Source organism: Chrysemys picta, chromosome 12 (assembly GCF_011386835.1).
Source record: "Chrysemys picta bellii isolate R12L10 chromosome 12, ASM1138683v2, whole genome shotgun sequence".
Taxonomy (NCBI): domain Eukaryota; kingdom Metazoa; phylum Chordata; order Testudines; family Emydidae; genus Chrysemys; species Chrysemys picta.
In genome coordinates, this window is record NC_088802.1 from 40,360,849 (window position 1) to 40,377,765 (window position 16,917).

The window sequence follows — 16,917 nt, forward strand, 5'->3', positions numbered from 1 at the left end:
GTTTGGGTGATTAGCCAAGAGGAAGGGTGAGGAGAAGGAGCAATTTATTTTGTGTGAATCCTAGCCCCTTGCCTGCTGCTTTCACTGGAAAAGAGGGATGATATTAACCTTGACTGAAAGCTGCTAGCAGCTTCGTCTCTTTTACTCCAGCCCCTGGACTGATTGCAATTGCAGCACTCTAGCACGGCCTGTCAAGCTGGTCCCAAGCCAGCTAGGGCTTTATAGGTTAAAACACCTTTTAAATGCTATCAGGAGGCCAATCAGTGCAGATCCAGAGCATTACGTCATTGCTCACAGTGAGATAGCCTCCGGCCAAATGGACTGTTGCCTTCTTTGCCAGGTTCAGTTTCCAGGTCGAATTTAAATTGTAGTCTCATGTAGGGAACAGTACAGTAGCCTGCTCTCAAGGATACAAAGGCACGGATGAAGGTAGCAAGGCCCGCATCTGAAAGAAACAGTCACAATCTCCTGGTAAGAGGAAGATGAGAAAAAGCTGTTCCAGTCACTGCTCCTGTATGATTGTGACAGCAGCTGGGTGTCCGTTAAAGCTCCCTAGATTCCAAAGTCTAGTGAACAAAGTGCAGGCAAATACTTGCAATTATAGGGGAAGCTATGTTCTCCACCATGGCTTTGAGCTGCTCCATCCCTGTGCTACCAATATCATAGCTATGTCATTGGATTGAACCCCAGCCAGCTAATCCCCAGCCAGGCCTTGCACGTTAGGATGGTAGTGGATTAGCTGTGCATCTCCTGGACTAAACTTCAGGATGGAGGACAAAACCCATTTCCATTGTCAGGAAGTGAATCAAAGGTCCTAGTGGGAAAGGATGGTGCATTAATCCTTTGCACCAATTTGTCACCTAACCTCCACACTACCGCCTTTTGGAGCATAAAACTAGCCTATGATGACAATCCTGCAGTTCTGACAAGGAATGAAGTGTCTGAATGTTGACAGGCAGCATAGCAACTCTTACGCAATTTATTTCTCTCCACCCCATCCCCAGTTCTTCCTGGATTTGGGGCAGCACGAGGGACCCAGATATCCAAACCAAGCCATTTGAAACCTTTGTTCATTCTGAATCCCTGGAGCTGCTGGGCCTTTGACTCATCCAGCTAGAGTTCTGGGAGTTTTGCTTGTTAGAGGGAGAGAAATGGATTTCACTGGGGCAAACCCCAGGCATGAAGCATTCCATCTCTTGCAGACATGAGCGCCTAGTGAAAGCTGGGGGGGGGGAGGGGGGGGAAGAATCATTTAATTGGACATGAAGAAAAGCAGCTAACTAGGCAATGACACTGGCAAACTAGAAAGGGGCTATGGCACGTGCTAATAGTGCAGATGATCCTTCCCTGCAGTGTGAACAGAAACTGACGTGATGTGGCCTAGTGTTTGTAAAAGGAGGCTCCAGCAGACTACTGGAAGCCAGTTTATGAATATGCATGTTCTTTTCCCCCGGGGCTTGCTCCACAAGCCACTGGGGAAGGGAGCAGAAATCTGAAATCATCAACTTAAGGGCCAGGGTGAACGTTTGACAGAATGAGAGGGGGAAGCTGCCCGAGAGGGGAAGGACTGAGCTGAGATTAAAATAATTGAAGGAACAAAGAGCCTTCTCCAGTACAGGGGCATGAGAAGCTGAGAGATGCTGAAGGGCCAGCAGTGTTAGGGTGGGAGAGAAGGGATCCAGGGAGTAAAGAAACAGCAGGAACTGGAGAGTGCCAGACAAGCACCATTCGGAGCACAATATAGGATAGTAAAGTACACCCTGTCCAGAGCAATTCCATGCCCTCTACAAAACCATTAACTGGTTCCTTCAGTAACCTCTCTTCCTAATTCTCTCTGTTCAATGTGCTGAAGACCCTAACTAGCCCTTTACAAAGAAGAGCAGGGGTCACTGCTGCTGTGCATCATCTTAGTCCATTGCCCTGTCTTGCTGCCCTATATGTTCATAAACTGGTGGAGTGACTCAGCAGCGGCGGACAAACCAGCTGCAGTCAGCATGGCCTTTTCTCCCAAGGCTAATGTCTTTAGCTGGAGGCTCTGCCTAGTCCTGTGTATAGAGCATGAGCTTCCCAAAGGCTCTCTCCTAACTCGCCACGCTTATAGCCCTTGAACACAGAGGGGGGGAAGCTGAACCAAAATTAACCTCTTGCTGACTGGCCACAGTGCAGTGCGCCTGGGCCCTCTCTCCATAGCGCTTTCTATTGCTGTGCTTGGGTTTGGGGACTTGAGAACTCCAGTTTGATTCCATGTCTTGGTATCTCACCCCCATGCTAGCAGAAGCTGGGAGCGCTACAGAGGTGGCATGGTCATCCCTGGGATGGAAGGGTGTGGCTCATCACGTTGAGCAGACACACCTCCAGCTAGTTAAAATAAAGTACTGATGGGCTCAGAAGAGAGTCCCGTTCAGCTCTCCTTACCCAGATTTCTGTTTCCATCTTCCAGGCTATCAAATGTGGGCAAAACTATAACTGGCATGATGAGGTTTTGCCAGGAGCACAGATGACCTCTTAGCTGTAGGCAGAGAGCAACCTGGCCTGATTGATGAAAAAGTGGCCAAGTATGTTTATAATTTCTTTTTGCTTTGCTTCTGAATAGCTCTTACCTCTATGGTCTCTTAGTTTCTCTCACCTTCCTGGGAGCTATATGGCTTGTGACTGGAAACTCTCATCTGCTCACTGGGGCCTAGTGAGACAGCAGCAAAAATGTGAGCACAGGATCTATAAGGACATGTGGAAAACACACACATCCTCTCTCTCTAGCCCAAGACCTAGTTCATGTTGTCAGTCATTGCAGATGGTGCTAGTGACTCACAGAGCTTATTGTGGATAGCAGAGTCTCTCTCCATCCTGACGCTTTCCCCTCCAGCACTCTCTCCACAAGGAGATTTTGCAACAATCTTTGGGTTTTTTTTTTTTTTTTGAAGGACAAATAGACACTCAACTCTGTTGCCGCTTGGAGCGTGCTTGAGGCAGCAGTAGAGTCATGCCAGTGTGTCCTATTTTATCCTCGAAAAGAAGAGGAACATAGCCAGCTCGTTAATGAGCTTATTAAAGTCTGTGATGAAACAGTCCATCCCATAACAACTCTTTCCTGCTCAAGAATGTGGCATTGCTAAAGAGACTTGCAAAAAGAAGGGGTTTGATGGGAGCTAGTGATAGGCTAAGTGCTGGGATCCATTCCAAGCTAGGGTTTGGCGTATGGGTTGGGTTTAAGCCTTAACTAGGGCTAGAATTTAGGGAACTGTTGTGATAAAGACCTTGACCCCAAATAGCAAAGGGCTGGCCAAATCCGCTCACTACCCTCTCAAAAGTCTCCCTTGACTGGATGCATTGTGGTCCAGTGGATAGGGTACTGCATCTGGATTTAGGAGAGATGTTCTATTCCCAGCCTTGGCACTGATTTGCTGTGGTATCTTGGCCAAGTCACTTAAATTCTGTGCTTCCTTCTCCCTATATGTGGAATAATCTAATGAAACAGCCTTCCTTTGTGCAGGGTTTTGCAATTCTCTGAGGAAAAGGGGTCTATAAGCACTCAGTACTTTTATTGTAGGGAAATGTTATGAGGTCAGCTGTTTACATAAGATTTCTGCCATTCTGGGTAATTTAAAATGGGGGGCCTGATTCTGATCTCACTTGGGCATAAACTAGGAATGAGACTGTTGAAATTCTTGGAGTTACACCAGTATTAAACCCAGCTAAGAAGAGAATTTTACAGGTGAGAAACTGAGGCAAAGAGAAGATAAGTGACTTGCCCAATAACAGGGAACTGAGCCCAGATGTCCCAGGACCTAGACTAACCACTGGACCATCTCTCCTTTCAGATTGGAGCCCCTCTCCTTATCCTATGAAATCCACAAGGAGTTTTATGTTTATGAATCCTGCTTGTGGCATTTTCCCTAATTAATGTCGGGTGACTTCTTTCATTAAACGTTTCTTTTCTACACTCAGACTCTGTGCTTGCGAGTGGGGAAGTATTGCCTCTCAGAGGCGCTTAGGGGTGGTGTGTAATTTCCCCAGATTACCAGGTGGGGGCTTGACCCGGTTCTGTGTTGTATTGTTAAAAAGGAACCCCTAGATATTGAACCCCGCCTGGTTGCTGCCCGCTCCACCTGGCAGAAGGGTTACACTCACATCCTCCAATCCCTGCTGGCCTGGGAGGGAGATGGGGAGAAGAGACCTGGCTGTGTAAAACGCTGCTGACATTCAGCCACTGTATGCTTGGGAAATCAGCATTCTAGGGGCTGATCCAAAATCCTCTGAAGGCAATGGGAGCCTTTCCATTCACTTCTGTGAGGCCTTGAATCGGGCCTCTTGTGAATTTGCCACTGGTGAGTGGTACCCAGTAGGAGGCTTGAAGTCTGTAATTTATCTATGAGGAGCATCCCCATGCTTTTTCTGTCAATGACTCGTGCCCAAGCTAGAGGGGCCATTTCTATGAGTGAGGCAACAGTTTGTCCCTATGACTCCTTCAGTTCTGGGCCTTGAATGGAGGGAGGCATGCTGTGTTGAGTGGAATGAACACAACCTCCTGGTGGCTTCTTTCAGTACCAGGATCTAGTCTGTTTTATAGACCCCTTCTTCAGCAAGAAAAGGGAGCGACCCCTCCCATTCTCCACTGCATGGGCAAGTGTCTAATCCTCTCCCTATGCCTTGGGGGTGGGTTTCTAAAGGATAGGATGCTCATTGGTTGGCCTTTTCCCTGTGCCCAGACTTTGGATAGGTTCCTGGATCTGTCATTGCTGTGCTGCCCATCTTCCCCATTCAGAAGGGTGCTTATTCCCCCCCCCCATCCATGCATAGTTCATTCAGCTCTAACACAGAAACAACAGGCGCAGCATGCTCTCTCTGTCTTGCAGCAACCAAATGCAGGCTGACTTTCAGCAGCCCCCATTCTCAGCATGGAGCTGTGCAATCTCTTGGTGGCTTTCCTTCATGAGGTTGGTGCAAATGCAACTTCATGTTGATTCAAAGCCCCTGATCTTCCACCTCAGCTTTACCCCTTCCCTACCCAGCGCTTAATTTGTGCCCAGGGCTTAGCCCCAGCACCTCTAGGCTTGGCACTTCATAGCCCTGGTATCTCTACTTGCTGCATCACTTACACGACACTCAGCAGACAAAGGAACATCCTGAGCCCCAGCGCCTCTTTCATTGGCCTGCTAAACCCAAGGTTGTGAGTTCAATCCTTGAGGGGGCTGTGACGGGTTGGATCACAGAAACGCCCCTGGGAGCTGCCACCTAATGTACCAAGACTACCTCTGCTCCTGTTTTCCCTGCCAGCTCAGGACTCCAGCACCCTGTCTTGCTGAGCCAAACACTCCCGTCTGCTCCAACACAGACCCAGGGTCTGAATTACTTGCCTCAAAGCTGCAGGTTTGCCTGAAAACAGTTCACAGAAGTGTGCTTGTCTTTAGCACTCAGATGCCCGACTCCCAATGGGGTCTAAACCCAAATAAATCTGTTTTACCCTGTATAAAGCTTATGCAGGGTAAATTCATAAATTGTTCACCCTCTATAACACTGATAGAGAGATATGCACAGTTGTTTGCTCCCCCAGGTATTAATACATACTCTGAGTTAATTAATAAGGAATTAATAAGGAAAAAGTGATTTTATTAAATACAGAAAGTAGGATTTAAGTGGGGCCAAGTAGTAACAGACAGAACAAAGTAAGTCACCGAGCAAAATAAAATAAAATGTGCAAATCTATGTCTAATCAAATTAAATACAGATAATCTCACCCTTAGAGATGCTTCAGTAAGTTTTTTCCTCAGACTGGACATCTTCCAGGCCTGGGCACAATTCTTTCCCCTGGTACAGCTCTTGTTCCAGCTCAGGTGGTAGCTAGGGGATTCTTCATGATGACTCCTCCCTCTGTTCTCTTCCACCCCTTTATATATCTTTTGCATAAGGCGGGAACCCTTTGCCCCTTTGGGTCCCCACCCCCCCACTGGAAAAGCACCAGGTTAAAGATGGATTCCAGTTCAGGTGACATGATCACATGTCACTGCAAGACTTCATTACCCACTTGCCAGCACACACATATACAAGAAGACTCACAGGTAAAACACAGCCATCTGCAGACCATGGTCCTGGTTAATGGGAGTCATCAAGATTCCAAACCACCATTAATGGCCCACACTTTGCATAATTACAATAGGCCCTCAGAGTTGTATTTTATATTTCTAGTTTTAGATACAAGAGTGCTACATTTATACACATAGGATGATCACACTCAGTAGACCATAAACTTTGTAATGATACCTTACAAGAGACCTTTTGCATGCAGCATATTCCAGTTACATTATATTCACTTATTATCATGTTTTTATAAAACCATATAGACTGCACAACGTAACCATATAGACTGCACGTCACAGGGGCCATTTAGGGATCTGGGGCAAAAATCTGTCTGGGGATTGGTCCTGCTTTGAGCAGGGGGTTGGACTAGATGACCTTCTGAGGTCCCTTCCAACCCTGATATTCTATGAGTCTATTCTAAGCGCTGTCCCTACCCCACCCTTCCCAGTTTACAGCAGTTGCTTGCAACGCAAATGAAAGCTGCCAAGATGTGCTCCAACCACTGGTTTTGTTTGTTTTGTTTCGGACTGTCTTTAATAGGCTCCATAAAGCTGAAGAACTGAATACAGGCATTCCTTCACCACTTCAAAAACACAGTATCAATGGAATTATGAGCGCTTCTTCCAGTAAAAAAAAGGACGATATAGACAAACATTTTTTCGAGAACCTCTTGCGGAAAGTTTTTGCAAATCTAAGCTCGGGCTCGGTTACATCTCGCAGGAAAAATACCTTTTGAGTCACGATTAGCTGCATTTGTTTGGTGGAGAAGAGGCCTGTTTACTCTGGGCCAGCTGTGAATGTACATGAGCAGAGAAGAGGGATGCATCTTGACCTTTCCTAATGGCTTCTTCAGTGATAATTGCAGACTGCTATTCAGGGCCCACTTGAGGATTTCTCAGCTTGATTAGCCTGGAAGATTCACACTGACATAAGGAGAATTTAAAGAACATTTGAAAAATGCACATGCTGGCATTTTTTCTGTTCATCTGTTGCCGCTTCTCTTTCTAGTCAATTCTGCTGTTCTCTTTGTACCGCCTCGTGACACATGAACCACTGGAACTAGGAAATATACTGTCCAGCTATGGCTGCTTGTGAGATATCAGACCTTTTTAAGGCTGGGGCTTTCAAAGATAAAGGAGTTAGCTTTCGATCAGAGTTGGGCATCTATTTTGCCTTTTTCCCACTCACTTAGCTTCTAACATGATTTTAGGCTGCTGTCTTGTACTGTTAGAGATAAAGTAATTCTTTATACCAGTGGTTCTCCACCTATTTACCATTCTGGGCTGCATATGCAGCTCTTTGTTTTATGTGGGCTGAATCCACACAATATATATACTACCTTTATGGCCCTGAGGATTTCACAAAGGCTGCAGCTGTGTGCTGATTGGGCCGCAAGCGGCCCAAAGGCCATGGGTTGAGAACCACTGCTTTATACCATCTGATTTCTGATATAAGCAAGGATTAAACCAGTTTAAGAGCATCTACATTAGGAATTTGCACCTGTTGAACTAATTTGTTCTAGTTGACTTGTGTGACTTACCTGCCAGGATTCCCTCTCCAGCAAATTGTGAGAGGCTGGACCCTGTGTTGCTACTGATGTCACAAGCTGCTTCTGTTTGAATGTTCAAAAAGTGCATAACATTTCAGCAAAGAGGGGAAAAATACTGGATGGAGGCGGCGGGAAAGATAATGTAATCCGATTTTCTCCTTGTGGTAACACATCCATTTACTAGCAAAACCAGCTGGGTTAAAGGGCCTTTAGGAAACACCTAAGGAAGGTGTTTTTCAAATGACAACCAGAAAATGTATAGGACTAAAGGTAGAGTCTTGTGCATGATGGCCAGCTGCCTTAACCCACACATGGAGCTGTGCAATCTCTTGGTGGATTTGCTTCATGAGGTTGGTGCAGATATAACTTCATGTTGATTCAAAGCCCCTGATCTTCCACCTCAAACAGATGCCCAAACTCAGAGTGAAACAGAGTCAAAACTGCCCAGTTTGCTAGGATTTGAATTTAGACTATGTGAATGCACTGATCAGGATTACCATTGACTTTGGTGGGAGCAGACTTAGGCCAGCATTGGGTGCTTTTGAAACCCCTCATCCGTATATTTTATCTTCTATAAAAGAGAGTAATTGAAGTTTACTTGCCATGAATAAGACCCTATCCCTAACTCAAGTGAGTAGTCCTTACTCACACAAGTTGTCCAGATGAACCAGTAGGACTGACTACTCTTGTGAGTAAGCCTTGGCTGGATCAGCCTTTACGATTAACTGGCAATGATTTTTGAGAGCCTGTTTGGATGGAGACAAGTGTTAGGGTCTATTATGAGTACATACTGATATTGCAGTAAAGTTAGCTACTGTTCACACTGTCACTCCTGTATTCTGGGACAGGAATAGAACATGATGCAGCTGCTCTGTTCAGCAGAAAAGGCTAGTATAGTTTTGGGCACTACACTTCAGGAAAGATGTGGACAAACTGGAGAATGTCCAGAGGAGAGTAACAAAAATGGTAAGAGATTTAGAAAATGTGATCTTTGAGCAGAAGTTGAAAGAAGGGCATGTTAAGTCTAGAAGAAAAAAACCCTGAGGGGGGAACCCCTTAACAGTCTTCACATATATAAAAAGTTGTTATGATCAATTTACCTCCACACCCTTGGCAACGTGCTTGTACTAACCTAACCACAGGTGTAGACAGTGCTATGTTGACAGGAGGGCTTCTCCCATCCACATAGCTACCACCGCTCAGGGAGGTGGAGTACCTACACCAATCTCTTGGGAGACGCTCTCCTGTCGGCATAGGTAGAGTTTTCATTAAGCGCTATAGTGACGCAGCTGCACCGGTGCAGTGCTCTAAGTGTAGACGACAAGCCCTGAATCCTATAATTTGTTTGTTTCACCTGCAGGGCCGGCTCCAGGCACCAGGCACACAAGCACATGCTTGGGGCGGCACCTGGTAAGGGGCGGCGGGGGGAGCGCGGGGCGGCATTCCGCGGGGGGGGGGCGTTCTGGCGGCGCGGGGGGGGCGGGCTCCGGTTGCGCGGGGGCGGCGTGGGCGCGGCGCTGGAGGGGGGTTCCGGCGGCGCTCGGCGGGGGGCGGGGGCGGGCTCCGGTGGCGCGGGGCTCGGCGCTCGGTGCGGGTGCGGCGCGGGTGCGGCGCTGGAGGGGGGTTCCGGCGGCGTTCGGCAGGGGGCGGGGGCGGGCTCTGGCGGCGCGGCGTGGGGGCGGCGCGGGGCTCGGGGGGCGGTCTGGCGGCGCTCGGCGCGGGGGGGGCGGGCTCTGGCGCTCAGCGGGGGGGTGGCGCGGTGCTCGGCGGGGGGGCTCAGGGGCGGCGCTTTTTTTTTGCTACTTGGGGCAGCAAAAAAGCTAGAGCCGGCCCTGTTCACCTGAGACTCCAAAACAGGGAGGGCAAATAGCAGAAGGCCTCAGCCAGAGGGCTGAGAACCCACCACCCCTAGAGGGATACGGAATGCTCCACTAGAAGGACCAGACTTGAGTCAAGTAATAGCCAAAGGGGGCATTCTGTTGGGGACAGATCCTTGACTCCTGCCGACACCATTGCTACTCCTGGTGGAGGTGCACCGAAGCTAGATCAGTGGTGGGGAAAGTGTTAGTTTAGGGTCACCCATGACTCAGTATAATAGAATCCTACTGAATGTGGCTGTGAAATGCAGGGACAATGCTTAGCAGTGGTACCTTTGCAAGGCAACAGGTTTCCCCCTTCCTCTCCCCTGTAGCAGCATCAGAAGCAAGTCAGGGTCAACTAACCGCCTGTGAAGGGAAAAAAGAGATCACATGTAAGTGTGAATGATGTGGGACTGGTTGCTATGCACTTGTGAAAAGCCCTATCTCTTTCTGAGCCGCGTGCACTGCTCCACAATAGTAATTAGCTGAATTTAGACCTCACGGTGGAAACAATTTGTCAGGACCAAAGAACACACAATATTTGTCCTCATAAATATAAATATATATAAAAAGTAAAGACTCTAATGAGGTGAAGCTTGAACTGCTGACCCATGCAGGCAAGAGGCACAATTCCCGCTGGAGCTGCCCAAGAGCACATGACTGCATCGATGGCTGATGTAGACTGTTTACTCAGGATCTACCACTCGCATCCTAAGGGCTGTAAAGGGGCAGCAAATGTCAAGCCCAAAGCTTCTGTATCTGGTTTCTTCTTTTGTTTTTTGTTTGGTTTAATGTTCTGGGCGAATGTGATTAATTATGGAGTTAGTGCACAGGATAGTGAAGGGCTGAAACCAGGCACCAGGAAAGCAGATCCTGTCTGTGCTTCTCTCTGTCCTCTGCATCTGTGTTTCCACCTGGAATGTGTCGTGCTGCTGTTCCCTGGCACTCCTGAGAAGGGACTGACATCTGCACACGGAATTGCATGGTGGTTCACGAGGTGACTAATAGATTAAACAGAGCCTGCTGTGCTTGAGACTAGTGCTGATTTGCACCCCATGTCTCCAGAGGAGCAGGGTGCACTAACCAGTCTGCTCTAGTACACACCTGTCCACACACACCTGAGCCCGGGAATGATTTCCAAGGCACCCATCATGCTGCATGAAATTTCAGAGGGATGCAAGGGCCTTGTTTTGACCATTCATAGTATCCTATTGATGCTGCTTTCCCGGATGCACTGAAGACCCATATAACACTGAGCAGACCCGGAAGGGAGTTAGGCATCTCATCCTGGAAAGTGTTGAGGAGATGAGTGCTGTCCATTCCTATTGCCCTCCGTGGGAGTTGGGGAGATGAGGACCTCCCATAAAGTGCTCTCACCCTGGCAGTATGATGCACCGTCTGCTAAGAATACTTTACCAGAAGTCCTGCTAGTTGAATTGCCTGAAGCTTTTCATAGCCCTCAAAGGACTTAAGGCCCAGTCCCAACCAAGGTTGTGTGTAAGTTAAACACGCGCTGGTCTCATCTGACTGGATGAGACAGTCCACTAACTGGCTACATTTTTCTCAGACTCACTGAGCCAGATGATGGTGTATTGCTATGCTCTGACTGCTAAGCGCTGCTCTGGTGACACAAAGCCGCCACAGGCCCCAACTTATCTTCCCAGTGAAGCTAGGTTTGGGGCTGCTTTGCATAACTGAAGAGGCCTAAAGAACCTGTTATGTACCAGTGAGCCTAGCCCTGTTTGGAAGAGAGTTGAATGAATCAATCTAGCTAGATGGCTGGATTCATGCACAAACCAAACCAGTCTAGACTGGCAGCTTGTCCCATCCATAACTGACATGCCTCCTTCTATCTGAATCATTAGCCCTTCAGAGACAGCACAGAAGCTAAGGCCTGATTAGCCACTGTTCTTGGGACAGACAAAACAAAAGATTGTAGGTTTTTAAGGGTTTTAAGTTAGCAGCCTGCGCTGCTTTTGCCACCTACTCTGGTCCCTTTCTCAGGCTCAGCTCACTTTCAATTTCCATACCAGTCTATACTCCAGCACTTCAGAGCTGATGAATGTGGATGGAAGAGGGAATGTTTACAGGGCTAATTACATAGATGGGCTTTGACTTTCCTAACTTCCCTTCTGTGGCACTTCTTCAAAGTCTGATCTTCCCATGGATGAAAGGTACTATAGATAAAATTTTCAAAAATACCTAAGTCCCGATGAGATTTAGGCTCTGAAGCGACTTGGGCACTTTTGAAAATGTTACCCTTTGAGTAAGTGCAAAGTACTATTGTTTTTACGTAGGCGTTTGGTGTTATATACGGGCATGTAGACAAGATGAGTGTCATTTAGCATGTGGCAAAAGTAGTCCACTGAAAGGCATATTTTGTTTCTGCCGTTTTCACGAGTCGGGTTTACTACATTTTCCAGAGAAAACATTTTCCATGTTTGAACAGCCTTGTGCATCTAAGTTATAGTAATTGCACTACTACCTGCTCCATACATCGGGCTTCTGTTTGTCAGGGTTTATTAATTTCCTTTTTCTGCATATATTTTTAGCAATTTTTGAGTTTTATGTAAATGTCCAAATACCTGGGTTTTTCAAGGCTTTCGCTTTGTATATATTGTAATATATATTATATACATTATTCATTACAGTAATATATGCTGTAATGAGTAGTCTCCTTGTAACGTTGCCTAGTGCGGTGGTTCTCAAACTAGGGCCGCTGCTTGTTCAGGGAAAGCCCCTGGCGGGCCGGGCTGGTTTGTTTACCTGCCACGTCTGCAGGTCCGGCTGACCGTGGCTCCCACTGGCTGCAGTTCGCCGCTCCAGGCCAATGGGGGCTGCAGGAAGTGCAGCCAGCACGTCCCTCGGCCCGCGCCGCTTCCTGCAGCCCCCTTTGGCCTGGAGCGGTGAACCGCGGCCAGTGGGAGCTGCGATTGGCTGGACCTGCAGACCCGGCAGGTAAACAAATCGACCCGGCCCGCCAGGGGCTTTCCCTGAACAAGCAGCAGCCCTAGTTTGAGAACCACTGGCCTAGTGCACTTAAATGTAGTACTGTTCCAATCAGCATTATGTTAAAGCACACTAGGGAACCTTTAGTGCACACCAGCGTGGTCTACACAGAGCAATTAATGAGCAACATGTTAGCACAGTTTAGTAATCAAACATTCATAGTCCATATTTCTGTTCCATATAGACACGCCCTTAGGTACAAGTAACGGTTTCTGATATTTTTCTAATGTTTATTGGATTAAACACTGATTTTTTTTATTTTTATTTTATTGTATCGGGGTGCTTTATCAGTGTTTGTCTGTTAAAACCTAAAATCAGTAGCCTTATCCATACAATACAGCTGAAAATAACCAGATGAGAAGCCCCAAACTTGGGATGGGTTATTGCTGATAATTGTGTGTTCCTGTGCATGAATTTTAACATCCGTCAATGTAATTAGGAGTGTACACACTCCTGTATTAATTACTCTACTGAACAGTTTTGCTTGATGGGAGGTAGAGGCAATTAAATGAATTTATTAAATCCAGTGCTAATTAACCTTTCAGAGCTGAGCCATATTGAGTCCCATGTACAGGACCTAGGTACACTATTATGAGTGCCTAAAGCCCAGGCCTCCATTATTCTGGTCACTATCTAAATATATAACAAAGAAACGGTCCCTGCCCTGAACAGCTTACAGTCAAAACCTATAAAATCAGGGTCGACAGATGGATACGACAGACGGATGCGGGGGAAGAGCTAAAGAATGGTGAGACATCTATAAGCAGTATAATAAGCAGCAACCACCGCGCACCAGCTGGGTAACTATTGACAAGTGTTTTGTAGACATCACTGAATAGGTGGGTTTTCGGGATAGATTTAAAGGAGGATAGTGTAGTGGCGGTTTGTGCGGATTATTACAGAGGGCTCCTTCCATGCCTAAGGGATGATGGCACAGGAAAAAGCATGATAGTGCTTATAGAAAATTTGACAAATGGGTAACCAAGGGCAGCACTATTCATGTATAATAATAGATGATGCTATCAACCCTGCCTATATTAAGCTTGCCTGGCATTTCCTTTGGCAAACTTTAACCATTTGGGCGGAAATTTTCCATGCTAGGTGTCTGCCTCGGGGTGATTTTAATTTCAGAAAATTCTGGTGACCTTTGAGAAGCTCTAGCGCCACCAGGCATTGGATCAGGGACTTGAAATTTTTTGTGTGTGTGTGGTGGTGGGGGGGGGAGGAGGTTGGGTGCCACCTGGTGTTGGGGTTGTACCTTTAGCTAATCCTGGGATAATCCATCGAAATTTTACCAAGATACAAGCTTTTGAAAAATCACTTTGCACATGTTTAGCAGAAACTTGCTAGAACTTCACAGCTAAAAACTGAAATTCTGTCTGCACTGAGCAGGCCCCATCCTGGCGCTGCAGGGAGCTGAGCTGGACCTTCCCTACAATTGCATCTCTGGGCTGTGGCAGGTCAGGGTCAGGCCTGGGCACTGGAACTGAGAGCAGGGATGCTCTCAATGCTGCCCTCCCCCCTGCTGGTCCCAGACAGTGCGAAGGATGAAGTTGCCTGATCTGAATGCAGAGACACCCGCGAGGGTGGAAGAACAGGGTGGTAGATTGGGGCAGGGAGCCTTAGGAGGAGACAGATGGGCTGGGACTTGATGGTGCTCACTTAATGAGCAGCTATTCAATATTTTCTTTTCTCCTCATTGTTCAACGTGTGGCCCCAGGCCTTATTTACTGCGTGCCATTCAAAGCCTGCTCTTCCGTCAAATGCTTGACTTTTCAACCTTTTGCTCAGCCTTAAGCTCAGCTCCATTTGTCTGTCTGTCTCACCACATGTATCAAGAGCAGAGAGGGTGAGTTTGCAGTATTCATGCTATGAGAGCATAAGGGCTGGGATGAGAGTTTTAGCTGTGTGCATGGAGAGGAAAGTACAGGAAGAAGTGGGAAGATGCATGGATGTAGGCAGAGGGCTGAATCAAAGATGATCCCCAGATTACAGGCCTGAGGGGTGTTGTCTACGGTGATTTAGGAAGGGGGAAGAGAGGAGGGTTGGGGAGAGAGCTCAAGAGCTGTTTTAGCCAGAGGAAAATGCTGAAATAGCAATTTGGGGGTGGGGGGGAAGGGTGGCTATGAGGAAGGGTCTAGTGTAGGGTTACCATACGTCCTCTTTTTCCCGGACATGTCCAGCTTTTCGGCAGTCAAACCCCCGTCCGGGGGGAATTGCCAAAAAGCCGAATATGTCCGGAAAAATGGCGGCTCTGTTTGAGAGCCAGGCTGCCTGAACGCTACCGGCTTCGGGCAGCCCCGTGCCTCCAGACCCTGTGCCCCCAGCCGGGCACTTCCCCTCCCGGGCTCCGGCGGCGCAGGGTCTAGAGGCACGGGGCTGCCCGAAGCCGGTAGCGTTCAGGCAGCCCGGCTCTTAAATAGAGCCGCGAGGGCTGGAGCCGCCGGGGCTGTGTGTAACTGACACAGTGTCAGTTACACAGAGCCCCAGCCGCGCTGCCCGAGAGCTACCGGCTTCGGGCAGCCCCGTGCCTGGAGACCCTGCATCGCCGGAGCCCGGGACGGGAAGTGCCCAGCTGGGGGCGCAGGGTCTGGAGGCATGGGGGCTGCCCGAAGCCGGTAGCGCTTGGGCAGCCCGGCTCTTAAACAGAGCGGGGGCGGCTGGAGCCTCCAGCCGCCGGGGCTCTGTGTAACTGACACAGTGTCAGTTACACAGAGCCCCAGCCGCTGGAGGCTCTGTTTAAGAACCGGGCTGCCCGAGAGCTACCGGCTTCGGGCAGCCCCCGTGCCTCCGGACCCTGCGCCCCCAGCCGGGCACTTCCCCTCCTGGGCTCCGGCGGCGCAGGGTCCGGAGGCACGGGGGCTGCCCGAAGCCGGTAGCGCTGGGGCAGCCCGGCTCTTAAACAGAGCCTAAGAGGAGCAGAGCCTCCAGCTGCGGGGGCTCTGCTCCTCTTCGGCTCTGTGTAACTTATACAGTGTAAGTTACGCAGAGCCGCCGGAGCCCCGGAGGGGAAGTGCCCGGCTGGGGGCACAGGGGCTGCCCAAAGCCCGAGCGCTACCGGCTTCACGGTTTGCTGGGCAGCCTCCAGACCCTGCGCCCCCGGCTGGGCGCTTCCCCTCCCGGGCTCCAGCTGCGCTGGGGAAGCGCCGGCTGGGGGCGCAGGGTCTGGGGGCTGCCCGGGAAACCGTGATGCTGGTAGCACTGGGGCAGCCCTTTCCCCCTGGCTGGGAGTAGGAGGGGGGAGGGGGCGGAGTTAGGGTGGGGGAAGGGGCGGAGTTGGGGCGGGGCTAGGGGTGGGGAAAAGGGCGGGGCCATGGCCCGTGGAGGGTCCTCTTTTTTTATTTATGAGATATGGTAACCCTAGTCTAGTGGGTAGAACGCTGGGACTCCAGAGACCTGGAGTTTATTCCCAGCTTTGTCAATAGTCTAATCCTCAGTTTCCCCATCTAGAAAATGGGGGTAATGACAGTAACCTCCTTTATAAAGCGCTTTGAGATCTATTGACAAAGAGCTCTCGATAAAAGCTAAGGGGTATAGGGATAGAGTGGAGGGGGATGGAGGTCCCATCAGACCATGTCGATTTTTCTTTTGAAGAATTTGTGAGCGTCTGCTAGAAGAGGAAGTAAGGGGGTGGGAGGTGGGACGAGTTAAAGGAGGAAACTGAAGGCGGCGGCCAGGCTGTTGTAGGGGGTGGGCGTGCTGCTTTACAGCCCACCCACTGAGTTCAGGGGGGGGGTCTTGGCCTTTCAAGGGCTTTCATGCCGTTATTTGCCTGGGCCATTACGGGGATCAGAGTCCTGCACTGGGAAGGTTCTTCCACTATCTACCGGCCACCGTGCCCTCACCAAAAAAGCAAGCTGCTAATTTGCATGATTTCAAGCACTCACCATGTACTTGTCTTCCCATTTTAAAGATCTGGTATAGCAACCCCCTAATGCAGAGAGAGACTTCTATGCATCTGTGGGGGCTCTAGAGTGTCAGAAGAACGGGTGATGAGATTTTACAGCAGGGCAATGGAAGTAAGGGAGCCGAACGGTACCTTTCTTTTTTGCCTGCAAGTCTTTGCTTTCTTGACTTAGTGAACCTGAACAATTCCATTGCGAATACAGAAAGTTCTCAGAACAAATTTCCAGCTCAAAGAGGATGAAATGAGAAATGTGGAAGTCTTTTAAAGAAATATTTCCTTAAAATCATGACTTATTTGATAAATTAAAGAAATAGAAGGTGACTTTGAAATATTCCAGTATCAGGGCTATTAGATAACATGCACAACTCATTCTCTAACTTCTTATTAAATCCCCTGTGCTCAACATCAGAAAAAAACAGAAGATTACTCAAGCTTCCCGGTAGGCTAAAGGAGGCACCCACTCCGTGCTGTGTCTCTTTGTTTCTTCTTGCTTTGCTGTGTTCTCTTCTTCTTGATTG

At 48.7% G+C, this 16,917-nt stretch overlaps 1 long non-coding RNA gene across 1 annotated transcript in view; it reads left to right on the top strand.

Moving 5' to 3' along the window:
• Positions 1-16,917, top strand: part of LOC112058976 (uncharacterized) — a 107,536-nt gene that overhangs the window by 57,046 nt on the left and 33,573 nt on the right. The window contains exons 6-7 of the long non-coding RNA XR_010591756.1: positions 8,985-9,034; positions 9,816-9,875. This is a non-coding gene — a long non-coding RNA (uncharacterized LOC112058976). The remainder of the gene's footprint in view (positions 1-8,984; positions 9,035-9,815; positions 9,876-16,917) is intronic.